This window comes from Palaemon carinicauda, chromosome 16 (genome assembly GCF_036898095.1).
Source record: "Palaemon carinicauda isolate YSFRI2023 chromosome 16, ASM3689809v2, whole genome shotgun sequence".
Classification (NCBI taxonomy): Eukaryota; Metazoa; Arthropoda; class Malacostraca; order Decapoda; family Palaemonidae; genus Palaemon; species Palaemon carinicauda.
The window spans coordinates 71109617-71131344 of record NC_090740.1 but is presented as its reverse complement, the minus strand read 5'-3'; the positions used below and the strand labels follow the sequence as shown (position 1 = coordinate 71131344).

General features: G+C 39.9%; 1 protein-coding gene across 1 annotated transcript in view; it reads left to right on the top strand.

The window, feature by feature from the left end:
* LOC137655767 (unconventional myosin-XIX-like) overlaps nt 1–21728 on the top strand; it is a 291069-nt gene that overhangs the window by 182030 nt on the left and 87311 nt on the right. The window lies entirely within an intron of this gene.

The window sequence follows — 21728 nt, the reverse complement described above, 5'->3', positions numbered from 1 at the left end:
TACCCGGTGAATATATAAATTAAAGGCCCTCCCTTCCTCCCCAATAGAGACGCAGCGGGACGAGAAGAATTGAGGCTTGTTTACATGCATGTGTGGTATCTGGCCGATAGTTGGCGCTGGTGGGCACACCCGCAACCTTCATAGCGATCGCTCGCGAGTTTTTGTGTGTTTTTCTGTCGAGCCGCTGGAGCAGCAGCTATTATATATTCACCGGGTAAGTATATTCAAAAATTTATTTTATAATTAAAATATCATTTTTATACCAAATTTAAATGCTATATCTTTTTAGGGTGTTTGAATGTGCATGGATATAGTACGATAGAGAGTAAAAGATGTGGGATTGGAAGTATGTTTAGGAATAGAAGAATGGATATATTGGCTTTGTGTGAGACAAAAATAAAAGGGAAAGGTGAAGTGATGTTTGGTGAAATGTCTGGTAGAGTGTCTGGGATTGAAAGGGGAAGAGCAAGAGAAGGTGTGGCTTTATTGCTGAGTGAATGGATGACAGGTAAAGTAGTGGAATGGAAAGAGATATCATCTAGGTTAATGTGGGTAAGAGTTAGGTTGGGTAGATAATGTTGGGCTTTTGTCAGTGGTTATGGGCCAGGTTGTGAGAAAAGTGAAGAAGACCGGAATGAGTTCTGGAACGAATTAACTAGGTGTGTAGAAGGACTGGGTAGAAGGAATTATGTAGTTGTCAAGGGTGACTTACATGCTAGAGTGGGCGCTGGAGAGGTAGAGGGTGTCATTGGGAAGTATGGCGTACCAGGTGAAAATGAGAGTGGTGAGAGACTGGTAGATATGTGTGTTGAGCAAGAGATGGTGATAAGTTCTAGCTTTTTCAAAAAGAAAGATAAAAACAAGTACCGGTATACATGGGTAAGAGTGAAAAATAGAAGAGTGGTAGAAAGGGCATTAATGGATTATGTGTTGATAACTAAAAGAATATTTGGAAAATTGAAAGACATGCACATGTTTAGGGGTATGGCTAACTGTATGTCTGATCATTTTTTGGTGGAAGGAAAATTAGTTGTAGCAAAAGAGTGGGGAAATAGAGTAGGTGGTTGTGAAAGGGAGCTAGTGAGGGTTGAAGAGCTAATAAAACCGGGGGTAAAAAGTAGATATCAAGAAAGGTTGAAAATGGCAGATGATGAAGTGAAAGTAAGAGAAACAGGTAATTTAGAGGAGTTGAAGTTAGTAAAAGAAAATTGTGTTGAGATTGCGAGTGAGGTGTGTGGCAAGAAGTTTGTTGGAGGCAGCATGAGGAAGGGCAGTGAATGGTGGAATGAAGGACTGAAGGTAAAAGTGGAAGAGAAAAAGAGAGCTTTTGAAGAATGGCTGCAGAGTAATAGTGTAGAGAAGTATGAAAGATATAGAGAGAAAAATGTGGAAGTAAAGCGCAAGGTAAGTGAGGCAAAGAGGGCAGCTGACCTGAGGTGAGGTCAGGGATTGGGTCATTCATATGAAGAGAATAAGAAGTTTTGTAAAGAAGTGAAGAGAGTAAGGAAGGCTGGTTCAAGAATTGAAGAGACAGGGAAAGATGGAAATGGAAGGTTGTTAAAAGGAGAGGAGGCAAGGAAAAGGTGGGTGGAATATTTTGAAAGTTTACAGAATGGTGAGGATAATAGGGAGGCAGATATAATTGCTGTTGCAGGTGTTGAGGTGCCGGTAATGCGAGATGAGAATGAGAGAGAGATTACAAGAGAGGAAGTAAGGAAAGCACTAGATGAAACGAGAGTAGGAAAAGCATCTGGTATGAATGGTTTGAGAGCTGAGATGTTGAAGGAAGGGGGTGTGACTGTACTTGAATGGTTGCTGAGATTGTTTAATGTGTGTTTTGTGTTGTCAATGGTAACTGTAGATTGGGATTGTGCGTGTATTGTACCACTATATAAGGGTAATGGAGATGTGCATGAGTGTTGTAATTCAAGGGGTATTAGTTTGTTGAGTGTGGTGGGAAAAGTGTATGGTAGAGTACTGATTAATAGGATTAAGGATAAAACAGAGAATGCAATCTTAGAAGTACGGGGTGATTTTAGAAGAGGTAGGGGTTGTATGAATCAGATTTTTACAGTTAGGCAGATATGTGAGATATATTTAGCAAAAGGTAAGGAGGTGTAGGTTGCGTTTATGGATCTGGAGAAAGCGTATGATAGTTTTGATAGGGAAGCAATGTGGAATGTGATGAGGTTTCATGGAGTTGGTGGAAGGTTGTTGCCAGCAGTGAAAAGTTTCTACAATGGTAGTAAAGCATGTGTTAGGATAGGAAATGAAGTGAGCGATTGGCTTCCGGTGAGAGTGGGGCTGAGACAGGGATGTGTGATGTCGCCGTGGTTGTTTAACTTTTATGTTGATGGAGTGGTGAGAGAGGTGAATGCTCGAGTGCTTGGTTGAGGGTTGAAACTGGTATACGAGAATGACCATGAATGGGAGGTAAATCAGATGTTGTTTGCGGATGATACAGTACTGGCTGCAGACGCTGAAGAGAAGCTTGGCCGATTAGTGACAGAATTTGGAAGGGTGTATGAGAGAAGGAAGTTTAGAGTTAATGTGGGTAAGAGTAATGTTATGAGATGTACGAGAAGGGAGGGTGGTGCGAGGTTGAATGTCATGTTGAATGGAGAGTTACTTGAGGAGGTAGATCAGTTTAAATACTTGGGGTCTGTTGTTGCAGCAAATGGTGGAGTGGAAACAGATGTTCGTCAGTGAGTGAATGAAGGATGCAAAGTTTTGGGGGCAGTTGAGGGAGCAGTAAAAAATAGAGGGTTGGGCAGGAATGTAAAGAGTTCTGTATGAGAACGTGATTGTACCAACTGTGATGTATGGATCGGAGTTGTGGGGATTGAAAGTGACGGAGAGACAGAAATTGAATATGTTTGAGATGAAATATCTAAGGAGTATGGCTAGTGTATCTCGAGTAGATAGGGTTAGGAACGAAGTAGTGAGGGTGAGAACAGGTGTAAGAAATGAGTTAGCAGCTAGAGTGGATATGAATGTGTTGAGGTGGTTTGGCCCTGTTGAGAGAATGGAAAATGGCTATCTGCTAAAGAAGGTGATGAATGCAAGAGTTGATGGGAGAAGTACAAGAGGAAGGCCAAGGTTTGGGTGGATGGATGGAGTAAAGGAAGCTCTGAGTGATAGTAGGATAGATTTGAGAGAGGCAAGAGAGCTTGCTAGAAATAGGAATGAATGGCGAGCGATTGTAACGCAGTTCTGGTAGGCTCTGCTGCTTCCTCCGGTGCCTTGGAAGACCGCGGAGGCAGGAGCAGTAGGGGATTCAGCATTATGAAGCTTCATCTGTGGTGGATAACGGGGGAGGGTGGGCTGTGGAACCCCTAGCAATACCAGCCAAACTCGGTTGAGTCCCTTGTCAGGCTGGGAGGGACGTAGAGGAGAGGTCCCCTTTTTTGTTTCATTTGTTTGATGTCGGCTACCCCCAAAAATTGGGCGAAGTGCCTTGGTATATGTATGTATCTTTAAAACTAAGGGAGACTATTAAAACTGAAGGTCAATAAGTATAGTTTTGAGATATGGGCATTAATTTTTTCTTTTTTTTTTTGTATTTTTACAAAAGATATTGATAAATCATGGTTAATTTGAATTTTGTTCTTTTTTGCGTAATAATGGAAGAAAAAGTTATTTGTCATAATTTAAACATAAATGAAGATCCTTTTACTCAATATCTTGCTTCTTTTTGCTCCTGTCAGGCAAGACAGTCTCTCTCTCTCTCTCTCTCTCTCTCTCTCTCTCTCTCTCTCTCTCTCTCTCTCTCTCTCTCTCTCTCTCTCTCTCTCCACTACTGATATTACCCTCTTCTGAACTCTTAATAGAGCAAATTTTCTTCTTCCTTATGTTAGCAAGATGTTGAAATTGTCTTTTCTTCTTTGAAATTATAAAATTCTTGCCGAAAACGAGAAAAACAACGTAAAAATGAGTGAATGTCAGAGGGTGTTCAAAGTTTTTCTTTGTATTTTTACAAAGACAATATTAATAAATCCTGATTATTATGAATTTTATGTTCCTTTTAGGATATTACATACATTCATATACCAAGGCACTTCCCCTAATTTTGGGGGGTAGCTGACATCAAACAAATGAAACAGAAAAGGGGACCTCTCCTCTCTACGTTCCTCCCAGCCTGACAATGGACTCAACCGAGTTCAGCTGGTACTGCTATGGGTGCCACAGCCCACACTCCCCCGTTATCCACCACAGATGAAGCTTCATAATGCTGAATCCCCTACTGGTGCTACCTCCGCGGTCTTCCAAGGCACCGGAGGAAGTGGCAGAGCCTACCGGATCTGCGTCACAATCGCTCGCCATTCATTCCTATTTCTAGCACGCTCTCTTGCCTCTCTCACATCTATCCTCCTATCACCCAGAGCTTCCTTCATTCCATCCATCCACCCAAACCTTGGCCTTCCTCTTGTACTTCTCCCATCAACTATTCCATTTATCACCTTCTTTAGCAGACAGCCATTTTCCATTCTCTCAACATGGCCAAACCACCTCAACACATTCATATCCACTCTAGCTGCTAACTCATTTCTTACACCCGTTCTCATCCTCACTACTTCGTTCCTAACCCTATCTATTTGAGATACACTAGCCATACTCCTTAGACATTTCATCTCAAACACATTCAATTTCTTTCTCTCCGTCACTTTTATTCCCCACAACTCCGATCCATACATCACAGTTGGTACAATCACTTTCTCATACAGAACTCTCTCTACATTCTTGCCCAACCCTCTATTTTTTATTACTCCCTCAACTTTCCCCCAACACTTTGCATCCTTCATTCACTCTCTGACGTACATCTGCTTCCACTCCACCATTTGCTGCAGTAACAGACCCCAAGTACTTAAACTGATCCACCTCCTCAAGTAACTCTCCATACAACATGACATTCAACCTCGCACCACCCTCCCTTCTCGTACATCTCATAACCTTACTCTTACCCACATTAACTCTCAACTTCCTTCTCTCACACACCCTTCCACATTCTGTCATTATTCGGCGAAGCTTCTCTTCCGCTTCTGCAACCAGTACAGTATCATCTGCAAACAACAACTGATTTACCTCCCATTCATGGTCATTCTCGTCTACCAGTTTCAATCCTCGTCCAAGCACTGGAGCATTCACCTCTCACCACTCCATCAACATACAAGTTAAACAACCACGGCGACATCACACATCCCTGTCTCATCCCCACTCTCACCAGAAACCAATCGCTCACTTCATTTCTTATCCTAATACATGCTTTACTACCTTTGTAGAAACTTTTCACTGCTTGCAACAACCTTCCACCAACTCCATATAACCTCATCACATTCCACATTGCTTCCCTATCAAAACTATCATACGCTTTCTCCAGATCCATAAACGCAACATACACTTCCTTACCTTTTGCTAAATATTTCTCGCATATCTGCCTAACTGTAAAAATCTGATTCATACAACCCCTACCTCTTTTAAAACCACCCTGTACTTCTAAGATGGCATTCTCTGTTTTATCCTTAATCCTATTAATCAGTACTCTACCATAGACTTTTCCCACCACACTCAACAAACTAATACCCCTTGAATTACAACACTCATGCACATCTCCCTTACCTTTATATAGTGGTACAATACACACACAAACCCAATCTACTGGTACCATTGACAACACAAAATACACATTAAACAATCTCACCAACCATTGAAGTACAGTCACACCCTCTTCCTTCAACATATCAGCTCTTACACTATCCATACCAGATGCTTTTCCTACTCTCGTTATCTTGTGCTCTCCTCACTTCCTCTATTGTAATCTCTCTCTCATTCTCATCTCCCATCACCAGCACCTCAACACCTGCAACAGCAATTATATATGCCTCCCTATTATCCTCACCATTCTGTAAACTTTCAAAATATTCCGTCCACCTTTTCCTTGCCTCCTATCCTTTTAACAACCTTCCATTTCCATCTTTCACTGTCTCATCAGTTCTTGAGCCAGCCTTCCTTACTCTCTTCACTTCTTCCCAAAACTTCTTATTCTCTTCATATGAATGACCCAATCCTTAACCCCACCTCATGTCAGCTGTCCTCTTTGCCTCACTTACCTTGCGCTCTACTTCCACATTTTTCTCTCTATATCTTTCATACTTCTCTACACTATTACTCTGCAGCCATTCATTCCACTATTCACTGCCCTTCCTCATGCTGCCTCCAACAAACTTCTTGCCACACACATACTTGCAATCCCAACAAAATTTTCTTTTACTAACTTCCACACCTCCTCTAAATTACCTGTTTCTCTTCATCATATGCCATTTTCACCCTTTCTTGATATTTGCTTTTTGCCCCCAGTTTTATTAGCTCTTCAACCCTCACTATCTCCCTTTCACATCCACCTACTCTATCCCCCCCCCTCTTTTGCTACAACTAATTTTCCTAACACCAGAAAATGATCAGACATACCGTTAGCCATACCCCTAAACACGTGCACGTCTTTCAATCTTCCTAACAATTTTTTAGTTATCAACACAATCCATTAATGCCCTTTCTACCACTCTTTCATTTGCCACTCTTACCCATGTATACTTGTTTTTATCTTTCTTTTTGAAAAAGCTAGAATTTATCACCATCTCTTGCTCAACACACATATCTACCAGTCTCTCACCACTCTCATTTTCACCTGGTACGCCATACTTCCCAATGACACCCTCTACCTCTCCAGTGCCCACTCTAGCATTTATGTCACCCATGACAACTACATAATTCCTTCTACCCAGTCCTTCCAGACACCTAGTTAATTCATTCCATTTAGGATATTGATTAACAAAAACAAAGTTATTTATCATAATTTTTACTCAAATGAAGATCCTTTTGCTCAATATCTTGCTTCCTTTGGCTCCTGTCAGGCAAGTTGTCGCTTCTCCCTCCACATAACTCGCTCTCTCTCACTGTGCACTACCGTTATTAGCCTCTTCTGAACTCTTAATAGAGCAAATTTTCTTCTCCCTTATGTTAGTAAGATGTTGAAAATGTCTCTTCCTCTTTGAAATGATAAAAGTCTTGCCGAAAAAGAGAAAAAAAATAAATGTAAAAATGAGTGTCAGAGGTAAAACTCAGGCATGTACAGTAATGCCTCACAACACAAAATTAATCCGTTCTGGAGTGACTTTCGTAAAGTGATTTTTTCGTGTTTCGAGTCACATTTTACATGCAAATTGCCTATTTCGTTCCAAACCCTACAAAACACCACATCAAATCTCATGATAAAGCTACAGTATAACTACAATGAAATATTGTACAGCCAAATACATTTGAACTTCAATATACCTAAACTAACTGTTAAATACTTGTAATAATAAATGGAAAATAATACAATACATACAGTACAATATTGTACATATAATATTATGCAGTTCCATATGTACTGTACTATTATAGTTACCCCTATTATAGACTACAGCTACATTTTCTGTTGTCTGGACCCATTTGCTTCAACTGTTTGTGATGGGTAACTATTTTATTCTTGACCTGGCTGGAAAATCTCTTTTTTTTAAATGAAACATATTTTGTGAAATGAGTCATAAAAATATTCGCATCTCGTTTCGGAGCTTGAAAACTTTGTAAGTAGTGTCTTTCGTGAAGAGAGGTATGACTGTAATGTACTCTCTATGAGGTTTGTGGTAAAACTGAGGGGCGAAGGGTTAATTTACTGTGTAATACATTGTCTGTGACTCGTGGAAGCTAAACAGATGCCATTGTTCACAATTTCTTTTACATTAAAATGTAATAATTATCAAAATTTACGATAAGAAATACTGCATTTTCTTGTAGGGAACAATGTTTATGGACTTACTTTTACTAACTACCCTGTAAGTATGAAAGTAAGAGGAATTTTGACAAAATATTTCATAAATGCATTCTCCTTTGCCATAAGAAGCTCTTTTAATATTTACAGGATTTTGTGTTTTTCTTCCTAAACCCCCAAATATTGGCATTCCGGTCAGCCCCCTTAACAAATTGCAGAAAACATTAACACTTAACTTTACAAAAAGCCTTACACTAATACCTTGACATATGATCATGATGCGTTCCAAGACCGAGCTCGTATGTCATTTTACTCGTATCTCAAGTCAATTCTTCTCATATAAAATAACGGGGAAAAAATTTATCTGTTCCCGCCCTATTAACACACCCAAATCAATTATATAACAATGGAGAAAAATGCTTTTAATTGCTATAATACGTTACATACTCTCACATAATAACATAAATGATTGCTGGAATGTGATTGCAATAAGACATGGATTTATTATTGAATTTTTACCTTCGAGACAGACTGTAGTGGCTAATGGCTGTGTATGCGGAGGTGGAGGGAGGGAGGAAAGGAAGGAGAGAGAATTGGATGGTACTATATTTACTGTTTCTTACAAGTAGCATAACACTTAAATTTAAAATTAACTTACTGAACTTAGCTTAGTTTTTAGAAAGATTATTCTTATTTATTTTTTATAAATATTTTTATTTGCATTTTTTCATTGTTTGAGGATTGCACATATCTTCAAGGTACTCGGCTCGTAAAGGCATGCTAACTCACTCGCGTAGACACCACACTCATGTTTTTCAATAATTTCATGCTTCACCTCTATCGTTATCATGCGTTTTTTCTTCTCACTGTCAACATTGCCACTCCCTTTCTTTGGACGACCAATCACGTATTGTGAAGAATGTTCACAAATATATAGTTAAAATCACATAAATAACGCAAAGATAACACGGGAGATGTATACTAAAGTCGAAGGTCACATGAAATGAATGAGTGATACGGGCTCAGAGACTTCCAAGCACTCGGCCACCTAGCATCAGCATTTGTGAGAGTACTCGTGTCTAAAGTTTGAGCACATATCTCAATGCAAAAATTTGCGCGCTGGCTTGGTCGTATGTTGGGGTGCTAGTATCTCAAGTTATTACTGTAGCATATGGCAAAGAAACATTAACACTTGACTTTACAAAAAACTTAAATTATTTTTTTTTTCTTTTTTTTTTTTTTTGCCTTTTCAAAATCATTTTTTTTTTTAATTGTAAATTTTGTACTTTCTAAATTATATCGATTTCATCATCATTTCCACTTTTCTGTTTTTTTGGATCACTTTGACCTCCACCTTGGCCTACTAATGGCCTCTTTAAAAAAATAACGATCAAAGGAAGCTTGTGTCTGCCTCATTTTTAAAATGTTCCTGAAACGACTCAAACAAACATCATTAAACTGCGCAAGCAGACGACCTGTGTGAACCTTTTCTGGGTGTTTCTTTTTCACATAATCTATCACTTTATGATAATAAGATAGCATTGCTTTAATTTCTGCCATTGCCGTAGTAATAGATGTGTCCTCCTCGCTGCCGGAGAACTGTTCCTTAATGATGTTCACTTGTATAGCCTCCAACCGGTAGTGTGTAGTAAGCTCCTCTTGGTGCTCGTTGAGAAGCTCAGTAATGTCGTCTTCATTGACGATCAGAACCTTGGTCCTCCCGAGTGCAACAATTTCCTCAACCTCATGTTGCAGAACAGGTACAATGCAGGATCGCCAATGGATTTGGCTTCTGATTCAGCTAAGCTTACATGGAGATCCTCAAAGCCTCTTGCAAAGATGAAATCAGGCAATAGCCTTTAACGCAAAGAGTTCAAGGTGCACCTCGAAGCCAAGCTTGAGCGATGTGTCGGACGCATATCATAATATTGAAATGCTCCTTCCAAAATTCATACAGGGTAAGGTTTGTGCTATCAATTATTTCAAAACATCCCCTGAAGAGATTTTTTGTGTAGAGCTTCTTGAAGTTCGAAATCACTTGCTGTTCCATGGGCTGGAGGAGAGGTGGGGTGTTAGGTGGAAGGTAGAGCACCTTGATAAAGGAATACTCCGGAAGGATATCTTCCTCAAGGCGAGGAGGGTGAGTAGGGGCATTGTCAAACACCAGCAGACATTTCAGAGGGAGGCACTTCTCTTTGAAATATTTTTTTATAGTCCTACTGAAACAGAGGTTTACCCACTCGACAAAGAACAGTCGTTACCCAGGCTTTCACATTAGACCTCCACATCACTGGAAGCTTCTCTTTGAGCACTTTGAAGGCTCAAGGAGTCTCTGAAGGATACACCAGTAGGGGCTTGACCTTACAATGCCCACTAGGGTTTCCACAGAGTGTAAGGGTAAGCGTGTCCTTCATAGACTTATACCCGGGCAGCTTCTTCTCTTCCTCTGTGATGTAGGTCCGACGAGGCATTTGTTTTAAAAAAAAAAAAACCCAGTTTTGTCACAGTTCAAGACTTGCTAGGGACTGTAGCCTTTCTGGAGAGTCAATTCGTTGAATATATTAACAAGGGATTCGGCCGCTTTCGTGGCCAAGCTTGCTGCCTCCCCATGCCACACCACCGATTGAATGCCAGACTATCTCTTGAATTTTTCAAACCAACCACGTGAAGCCTTGAACTCTGGGGGGACCTGCTGTGATGTCCCTTCTCATGTGTCGTCTTCCAGCGATTTCCTTGCCCATAATCCAGAGGAGAAGCAGTTTCTCCATCTCATCATGGACATGGCTCCTCTTACTAGAAAAGGCAGCCATGCCCTTAGAAGGTGTCGCTGCTTTGATGGCTTCCTTCTAGTTAAGGATGATGCCTATCATCGACATATTTCAGCCATGTTCCATAGTGATCACATTTAACTGAATGCCAGTCTCACACTTCTTGATTATTTCAAGCTTCGTCTCCATAGAAAGTATCCCCCCTTCTTTCCTTGAATATCAGTAACATTCTTGGGACCCATGGCTAATACTGTACGAGTTAAATAACGCAACAGGGTAACTATAAGTACGAAAGCGAAATCACCAACACGAATTCAAGGCTGTGGTCGCCTATTGACAACGTCTTAGCTTGGTAATTGCCAGACTGGGGTTTGAGTTCCAATCAAACTCTAGTTCCTTTGGCCGCTGTAATCTCACCATCCTTGTGAGTTAAGGATGACGGCTTTTGGGGAGCCTACAGGTCTATCTGCTGAGTCATCAGCAAGTATTGCCTGGCACTCCTTAGTCCTAGCTTGGGTGGAGAGGGGGCTTGGGTGCTGATCATATGTATATGTAGTCAGTCTAGGGAATTGTCTTGCTTGATAAGGCAGTGTCACTGTCCCTTCCCTCTACCATTCATGAGTGGCCTTTAAACCTTTAAACGATAGGTCTGCTGAAATCAAGTGGTTTAGGAACACCAATACGTAGATGCATGATGGGAAAAATGCTGACCAATAAGAGAGCAGAATCTTACGGCGGTAACTAGCATCAGGGTAGGGAGATGACTTATGGAGGAGTAGGAATACAGTTTGGTGGCGTGCGAATTTCAAAATTATTTTCTCGGCGGCCAGGCTAATCTTGTTTCATATCATGAGGATTTTTTTTTTGTAATATGAGGCAAAAAAATCTTTGCATCTCTTAGTACTATGAATTTTTTGTATACAGAGACTTTTGTACCGAGAGGTATCACTGTACCTAAGGTTCTCCCTCGAAAACATGATATACCAGTTTAAGGTACAGTGGAACTTTGGTATTTGACCAAAAAATATGAGTTCAAAATGTCTCCGAATTCAAACAAATTTTTGGAACTCGACCAGCAGAATCAACCCAAACTGGTCCAAACAGCATTCGAAGGAAGAATTTTTTATTAACTGTGGCCGTTTATGATGGGTCCAAAGAAAGCCAGAAGTGAATGGAAAGAGAAGGAAGAGGAAGATAGTGAGAATAACAATTGAACTAAAAAAAGGGAAATAATTGCTGAATTTGAAAGCAAAAGGTGTGACTTTGATAATGAAGCAAAGGTTGCAGGTAATGGAGGAAATGGAAAAGCTGCTATTGATATTATTCAGGGAAAAGGAGTCAGCAGGTGATAGTATTAGTGAACCTTTTATTTGCGAAAAAGGCTTACAAATTTACGGTGTCCTAGAAAGGAAAATGCCTGGTACAAGTGCCGAAAGTGAAACATTTACGTTCAAAGCCAGCAGAGGCTGGTTCGAAAAATTCAAAAACAGAATTGGCATACATCGTGTAACAAGACCTGGCAAGGGAGCAAGTTCAAACAAAGCTAGAGCTGAAAGCTTTGTTAAAGAATTTAATGCTTATATAAAGGAAGAACAGTTTCTTCCTTAACAGGTTTTCAATATTGACGAGACCTTGTTATTCTGGAAAAAATGCCGGCCAGTACATACATTACAAAGGAGGAAAAGTCACTGCCCGGGCACAAGCCTATGAAGGATAGGGTCACTTTTGTTATGTGGAAATGCTAGCGGTGATTGTAAAATTAAACCTATACTTGTCTATCATTCAGACAACCCCAGATCTTTAAAAAGAACAGCATAATGAAAAGTAAAATGCCTGACATGTGGCAGGCAAACACAAAGGCATGGGTGACCAGACAGTTTTTCAATGAGTGAGTGCATGAAGTGTTTGCCCCCTAAGTGAAGGAATATCTTACGGCATAAAATTTGCCAATAAAATGCCTGTTAATCATGGTCAATGCTCCTGCTCATCCCCTAAGTTTAGAGGATGAATTAGCTGATGAATTCAGTTTCATCAAAGTTAGATTCCTGCTGCCGAGTATGACGTGGATTCTTCAGCCGATGGACCAACAGGTCGTTTCAAATTTTTAAAAAAATGTACACCAAAGCCCTTTTCCAAAAGTGTTTTGAAGTGACTAATGACACACAGCTAACACTTCGAGAATTCTTGAAAGAACACTTTAGTATCTTGAGCTATGGGAATCTCATTGACAGTGCATGGAATGCTGTAACATACCATACATTACATTCGACATGGAGAAAACTGTGGTTAGAATGTGTACCGAAGATAGATTTTGAGGGGTTTCATTCTGAATCAGGTTCTCCAGACCAAGAAAGTGCTGTCATTGATGCGATTTTGACCATGGGGAAAACTTTGGGACTTGCAGTCGAAAAAGAGGACATTAATGAGCTTGTGGAAGGACACTCTACCCAGTTAACAACTGAAGAGTAGTTGTATCTGCAACAGCAGCAGCAGAAGGATATGGTAGAAGACCTTTCACCAGAAAAGGATGAAGGAATGGAGGAGGTTTCGAGTGCCTTAATCAATGAAATGTCTGGAAAATGGGGTGAACTACAGCTTTTTGTTGAGAAGTATCACGCGGATACAGTTGTGACAAATCGTTCAGTGAACATTTTTAATTAGTGTGTTATGCCCCACTTCAGGAGAATAGTGCAACAAAGAAAAAAACAGCTTACGATGGATAGGTTTTTAAATAAAGAAACACGACAAGCAACTGCAGAGATTGAGTCACAAGAGCAAAAGAGGCAGAGAATGGAAAAGACTCCTGAAGGCATGTTACCCACTGCTTCCCGGGAAGGGGACTCCCCTTCAAGGCAGTAACCCTCCCCCCCATCCTTCCTCCACCTCCATTGCCATATGCCATCACACCGCAGTTATAAAGGTATGCAAATAATACAAAAAGGGTTTAAATTTACTTTATTATGTATTTAGTTTTATTAGTTTATATTCGCATTTTTACATATTAGTACAATATTTAGTTTCATAATGTGAACATTTATCTGGTGCTAAATTAATCTAGTTTACATTGTCTTATGGGAACAATTGGTTCTCGACCACAATTCCTGAATGAATTATGGTCGAGAACCGAGGTATTACTGTATTGTGTTTCGGCCTGTCCACTGCACCTCAGGTTTTCACTTGAGTGTTTTCTCTAGTGTCAACTTGGGCTCACAAGAATGGAATCCATTTACTTTGTTACTTAAACAATCGGCTGATTTTAGCAAACTTGATGGAAGTCCTTCTACTCCATCGAGACAGGATTCTCGAGTTTTGCAAAGATTTGGGGATCATGGTAAATATCCAGAAATCCTCCCTGCACCCAACTCAGAACCTGGTATACTTAGGGATGAACATCAATACAGATCTAGGTAAAGTCATCCTGTCCTTAGCAAGATTAGAGAAAATGAAACAAGCAGCAAGTCCATTTCTAATATAATACGAACTGCCAGTACATCTATGGCAGAAGTTGCTAGGACACCTCGCCACCATGGAGGCCATGGTGCCCAACAGTCGTCTCTGCACTCAAGCGCTGAAGACCTTTGGGTCTCAGTATAAGAATCTTCCGGACCTTCTGGTCCCAAGAGGGTCAGAGCAGAAGAGAGACCTGAGGTGGTAGGTATGAGACCCCAACCTACTCAGATTTTTAGACCTCTCCTCCCGTCGGAATTGATATTTTCAATTATTATTATTATTACTTGCTAAGCTACAACTCTAATTGGAAAAGCAGGATGCTATAAGCCCAGGGGCTCCAACAGGGAAAATAGCTCAGTGAGGAAAGGAAACAAAGAAAAAGAAAATATTTTAAGAAGAGCAACAAGATTAGAATAAATATATCCTTTATAACTATGAAAACTAACAAAATAAGAGGAAGAGAAATAAGATAGAATACTATGCCCGAGTGTACCCACAAGCAAGAGAACTCGAACCCAAGACAGTGGAAGACCATGGTACAGAGGCTATTGCACTCTCCAAGATAAGAGAACAATGGTTTGATTTTGGAGTGTCTTTCTCTAGAAGAGCTGCTTACCATAGCTAAAGAGTCTCTTCTACCCTTACAAAGAGAAAAGTGGCCACTGAACAATTTCAGTGCAGTAAGAAGAATAGTTTGGTAATCTGTGTTGTCAGTTGTATGAGAATAGAAGAGGATGTGTACGGAATAGGCCAGACTATTCAATGTATGTGTTAGGCAAAGGGAAAATGAACCGTAACCAGAGAGAAGGATCCAATGTACTATTGTCTGGCCAGTCAAAAGACCCCGTAACTCTCTAGCGGTAGTATCTCAACGGGTGGCTGGTGCCCTGGCCAACCTACTAATGTCAAAAGAATGGTGGATGACTCGCCTGATGCAGCACACAACCTCCGTACTGTGGTCCAAGGCCTAGCAACACTACCCACATAAACCTCCTAGAGATAAGAGCAGCCTTCTTAGCTTTCTAGCATTTCCAGTAGCTCCTTTCAGGACACTCCTTTGTGCTGATGAGCGCCAACACCAAGGTGGTGGCTTATGTAAACAAGCACGGAGGTACTTTTTCACAGCCCCCATGCCATCTGGCTGTAGAAATATTCAGATGGACGGAAGACAGCTTGGTGGCCCTATCAACCCACTGCATTATGGGCAAGAGAAACATCTTTGCTGACAAACTAAGCAGGAGGACTCAGATAGTTGGCTTCGAGTGGTCTTTGCACCATGGCGCGAAAAGTGAATTTTAGAAAATAAATGCTGCACTAGGGTGGGTTAACTCCTAACCTAAAATGTCTCTGCCTCTTTGCCACGAGCGGGTGCTCAAGTTGATGATTAACACAGTAAATATTACCTAATATTGTTTTAATTTGGTTTCTACAACAGTTGTAATCATATGTACAGTGTACAGTACATATGCACACATGTACACAGGTTACATTATAGTATTGTGCTACTGTAAAGTTTTGTCTAGTCGTCATCATCCCCTTACTGTTCTGTATAGCAAAAGTTGTTCCTATCTAGTAATACTGTACTGTAATCTATTACTCACTGATACTGTAGTGTATACTGTATTAATGTAATATATGTACAGTAATATTACTATAATACTGCTTAACAGTATTTACTGTACAGTAAGTGTTGGGTGTTTTCATTTAGACGATTGGTAGCCTACGCCGTTATGCGTTTTTGAAGCATGACGTAGTCTCCTTATGTGTTCTCTCTTGCGCAGTATGTTACTGTACTGTATATCTATACTTTCTTAAATAGAAATACAGCTTATTTTATAAACTTAAAACTTTAAATATCTTGGTAATAATTGTTTCTTTTAGATAATCAAAAACAACGGTGCATTCAATTACTTCCCAACAGCGTTTATCTCTCTCTCTCTCTCTCTCTCTCTCTCTCTCTCTCTCTCTCTCTCTCTCTCTCTCTCTCTCTCTCTCTCTCTCTCATTATTTGATTTGGTTTCGGAAGCATTACTGTATTACATACAAGAAAATTACGATTATTTAGAGTCAATTGCGCTTTAATAAAACATTTATATACTTTTGTTTTAGATTTTGGATGTATTTTATCAATCTAAGTGTTTTGGGTGTTGTGATCAGATCAGCTAATCTGATCACAGCACCCAAAATACTTAGATTGATAAAATACTCCCAAACTTTAAAATGAAAGTACATAAATGTTTTATCAAAGCACAATTAACTATTTAAATACTGTAATTGTAGTTTTCTAGAATGCAATGATGCTCCCAAAATTAAATCGAATAGAGAGAGAGAGCGAGAGAGAGAGAGAGAGAGAGAGAGAGAGAGAGAGAGAGAGAGAGAGAGAGTGTTTGTGTGTGTGTGTGGGTGTGAGTCGTCTGAACGATTCTGTAACATAGAGTATTGTGTATACTATTTCTTAACTTATTCAGATCATCTACTATAAATAGTTAATATAGTATTACATAAGCACCGATGTGTTATAATCTATCATAATTTTCATATATTACATTTATAACTCGTGACAATGTTAGTTCTCTCTTAGTCAGGATGCCATAAAACTTCAAATCTCTCTCTCTCTCTCTCTCTCTCTCTCTCTCTCTCTCTCTCTCTCTCTCTCTCTCTCTCTCTCTCTCTCTCTCTGTAATAAATGAAATCTTTGTTTCTTTGCTAAGTCTCTATTAAGGCTTTATTATCAAGCATCACAGAGCTGAAAACTATGAAATATCGTGCATCAGCAACATGAATGAAACTCTGGTTAATGTTATGCAATTCAACTCACAGTACAAGTAAATAAAATATGAGAGAAGCATTTCAAATAAAACCATTGAAATTAGTGCTTTATGCTAATTGAAAAATGATTGCTCAATTAATTGTTGTTTCTTTTAGTAAATATGAAATACCCTTTGGTAGCATACCTTAATAATAAGGGAGCTATTTGATCTGAAAATTGAGGTTGACGACGGACTACACGTGGTTGATCAGCTGATTTGATTGTAAACAATGCATAAGATTATAATTCGCTATGTTTTCAGTTATAAATACGATACTAAAATGTGAATATTACATGCATTATTATTGGATACAGTTAAGTGGAATAGCTGGCAGAGAGAAGGATGAAACAATACGACAAAGGGAGCGATAGACACGAGATATGGGGAGGCAGTAGCTAATCTGCAGACAATGACATAATTCCTTCTTATTGCACATCCCCTCCGCCAAATCTACGCGAAATAAAGGAATTTGGGAAATGCGAGAAGATCAAATGAAAAATAGGAATGGGAATAAGTAGAACGAGGGATAAGAAAGGGGTTTAGAATTATTAATAAGATGAAAATGACGGATGAATACTAGAAAAGAGATGAATAAAATCGCGAAATATAGAGAGAATCAAAAGAGTTGGAAAGATACGTTGTATATGTGTGTAGGAAAGCATTGTAAATGTACGAAAGGGATTTGGGAAGGAATTGTGAAAATGATTAAGGATATAATAATAATAAGTGACGCACAATGATAATGTGAAAAAGATATCATATTAATATTCATGATAGGTTATATCAGCGAGGTAATTCTGTAAAAGTGAATGGTCATATCAGTGGGTTAATATTGTGAAAGTGAATATAGTTTAACGACAGACTACGCAGGGTTGATCAGTTGATGTGAATGTAAACAATGCATGAGATTATAATTCGCTGTGTTTTTTATTATAAATACGATACTAAAATGTGAATGTCACATGCATTATTATAGGATACAGTTAAGTGAAACACCAGTTTAATAAAAATTCTTATTTCAAATATAGTTGTAATTTTTTACTACAGTAAATGGATATACACTGTAGAGAGAGAGCTAGGACCAACTAGGTGTAGAGATAAGTACAGTAGTGGCGCGCGCTGCGCTCCCAGTGCAGTGTAAAGGAGCGCGGGCTATTTGAAAACATCGCACAGCTTGAATTTTATCGCGATTTTAATGAGAATTTTTATTTAATAGGTATTGCATTGTTCTTGGCCATTCCAATGCTGTTGCCAACTACTGTATTAGAAATAAAATTCTTAATGTTTGGTAAACAATCATCTCAAAGAATTCCTTTTTATTTTTTCTCTCTCCTTTGGCCGCGAAAAACCAAAACCGCGAAGCAATAACCCGCGATCAACGAGGGCTGACTGTACTGCTCTCCAGTACCAGATCCCCAGGTGGTCTGGCAAGATGCCTTCCAACACCTGTGGAACAACTTGGATGTCTAGCATTTCCTCCCTTCTCCCTAGGAAGGAGGCTTTTGAACAAGGTACGGGTATCAAAAGATCTATCGATGACCTGAATCGCTCTGATGTGGCAATATGCAGAATGGTTCTGGACCTTTTATATCTGCTCATAGATGCCAGAGAGAGCTCCCTCCACTTCCTTATCTACTCAGATAGCCACAGGTGAAGATATTCCACAGAGCAGTAGCTTTTTAATGGCTTCACGGCACAAGACTTTTCACAACCAATTGCGAGAAGGATGGCAGGATACCACCGAGAGTCATCTTCTGCCGTCTACCAGGCGAAGAGGTTGATGTCCTAGAAGGGGTATTGCTCTTCTCAGTGCCACTATCCAAGTGATAGCAGAGTTTTTATTGTACCTCAGGGAGCATAAACTGTTCAGTGTTGGCAGTGAAAGGCTATCGCTCAGCCATAAGCCTTGCCTTTAGACTGAACGTAGTTAGCATTTCTTCCTTGACAGAATTGTCTCTCCTCATATGAAGTTTTGGGCTTACGTGCCCTTAGTCAGAAGTCAGACCTCCCGCGTGGAATGTAGTACGAGTACTACAATCCCTGAAAGGAGCAGCTTATGAACCTCTTAGCTGGTTCTTGGATTATGACCTGACTCTAAAGACGATTTTCGTTTTAACCATGGCCTTTACTAAAAGAATCTATGAGCTACATGGTCTGTCTTTTGATATTGCCCACTGAAGGGGATGGGGGCAAGTTACACAAAACTTCATCCCTAAGTTTGTAGCTAAGACTCAAAATCCGGCTGTAGCCAATCCTAGAGTAAAATCCTTTCCGGATTGAGAGTCTCTGTACTGTAACAAGGGACCCAGATCAACTATTACCATGACCTGTTAGGGCACTGAGGAAATATCTTAATCGGAATGTTTGAGCTCGTCCACAGGCCAATATACTATTTGTAAGCACAGGCAGGGGCAAAAGGAGAATTTCGAAGAAATCATCTCTTCTAGGATTAGGAAGGTGATCAAACGAGCCCTCCACTCAGACTCGACCCTTCTTAACCGTAGACCTAGACGTCAGGGGTGTTAGCACATCCCTGGCATTCAAAAAGAACTTCAATGTGACACAGGTCTTACAAGCAGGTATGTGGAAACATCAGACAATGTTCACTGCCCACTACCTGCAAGACATAACCCACAGGAACCATGACACATTTTCCATAGGTCCTGTAGTGGCTGCACAAAACCTGGTTAGTAACACCTCAACTCCCTTGTAGATCAAGTATCATTCTTTTGACGGCAGATGTTTTCACTGCTCATTACCAGCAAAACCTAACCTACAGGAACTTTGACACATTCTCCATAGGTCCTGTGGTGACTGTACAAAACATGGTCAGGAACACCTCAGCTCCCTTGTAGGGCAAGTAGCAGTCAGTTGAGGGCAGATGTTACCCAGTTGTAAGTCTAGTATGACTGGCCATTTTGTCTTTTGTTCTCCTTTCTCTTGGGGCTCGAGCATCCAAGGAACTTTGCAAACTGATCTCCTCTTACTACAGGTGGGTACCATTGTCCGTTGTTTAACCTGATACTGTACAGTATATGCAATATATTTATGTCCCTGATCTCCCAGCGAGGTAGGAATTAGGTAACTCCCAATTAAGAGAGGAACTTAGCTCCAGGGTATGTCTTACCTGGCCGAGTCACAATACTTAGTTCTCACACCTTCAGATAATTGCTTAGACCGTTATCTTTTATTAAGAGGTAGCGAGGTGATAAGGTATGCTCTTCCACAGCTTGAAGCACGAGGGTCGTGCCTCAGGTTTAGTGACCTGCCAGTTGGTTTTGGACTTCTTCCCACTTAATTGTGAGTCTCCCCAAAGGTTTGTATTTGGCGCTGGAACAAATAACAAATTTGAAAATAATTTGTATTTTTCCTAACCACACAAACCTGAAGCTCTTTGCACATACTTGACTGCCATCACCTACCCCCAGAAGTCCTGCCTGCCATTGAAAAATAGTATGTTTTGGCTACTGCATGTGTGAGCAAGAGCAAACTTGCGCTGACCACAAATATACCCATAAAACATCTCTATAAAGCAGTATAAGACAAAATTTGAGACTGCAAAAATTTTCACAGCTGGGTGGTTGGTCCTAACTAGGGGTGGGTAGTTACACCTCCCTTAAAGTCTTATGGTTAGTTTCAGCTGTTGCTGAGATATATCTCAATAGTTAAGAGCTTCAAGTCTGTATGTTTTACAGTATTCTGGAGCCAATGTAGAATACCAGTATGACTAAGAAATCCAAAATATATTTTACAGATTGTTTATAAGCAAATAAAATTGGCAGAAGATGCTTCTTTAATTAACTCTATAGTTCCTTCATTTCCAAAGTAAACTATTAACAACAAGGAATTAATTATTGCTATCAATGTGAGACAGTTACATAATAAGATCAAGGTATTTTAGTTATAGTTGTTCTTCATGAATTTGGTTTGCATTATGGCAAATTGAAGGAGTGATGTTTAGCTAAACATGGTTTAGCTAAGCTGAGAATTTATATATGGGAAGTACTGTAGTCCTTTTTCTCCAGTAATACATCTGTATTCGACCATAATCTCTAGCTATCTACCATGGCATTCCCCCCAATTTTGGGGATGGCAGCTATAAAAATGAATTAGAAAAAAGGGGGGATTTTTTTTCTCTTTGTTCCTCCCAGCTTGACGAGGGATGCAGCTGTGTTTGGTTGCTATTGCTAGGGTGCCACAGCCCACCTCTCCTGTTATCCACCACAATGAAGCTTCATATGCTGAATCTCCTACTACCATTACCTCAGTGGTCACCAAGATGACTGAAGGAAGTAACAGGGCCTATTGGAACTTCGTCACAATAGCTCGCTATTTTACCCCTCTCACATCTATCCTCCTATCACCCAGAGCTTTTTTTTACTCCATCCATCCTCCCAAACCTTGCCCTTCCTTTTGTACTTCTCCCATCAATTATCGCATTCATCACCTTCTTCAGCAGACGGCCATTTTCCATTCTCTCTACATGGCCAAACCACCTCACTACATTCATATCCACTCCAGCTGCTAGATAATTTCTTACACCCATTCTCACCCTCAATTCTTAGTTCCTAACCCTATCTAATCGACAATGATACGTTCCAAAAAAATAGTCTCATACTGAATCATTATTTCCCATTACAAATGATGTAAAAGTGAATAATGCGTTCCAAGCCCCAGTTGATTCGTTAGTAGCATGACTTAGCATAAAGCAGTTGTTCAGTTATGTAGTTTTTATGAAAACAGTAAATACAGTAACACACTTAGAACTCAATGAAAATAAAAACATTAGAAGTAATTTTAACATAAAATTTACCTTTTCGGTTGGGATATGACATCTTTAAGTGGATGGTGTTGTGGAGAGGAAGGGAGGAGTTATTGGTAGGAGAGGGAATC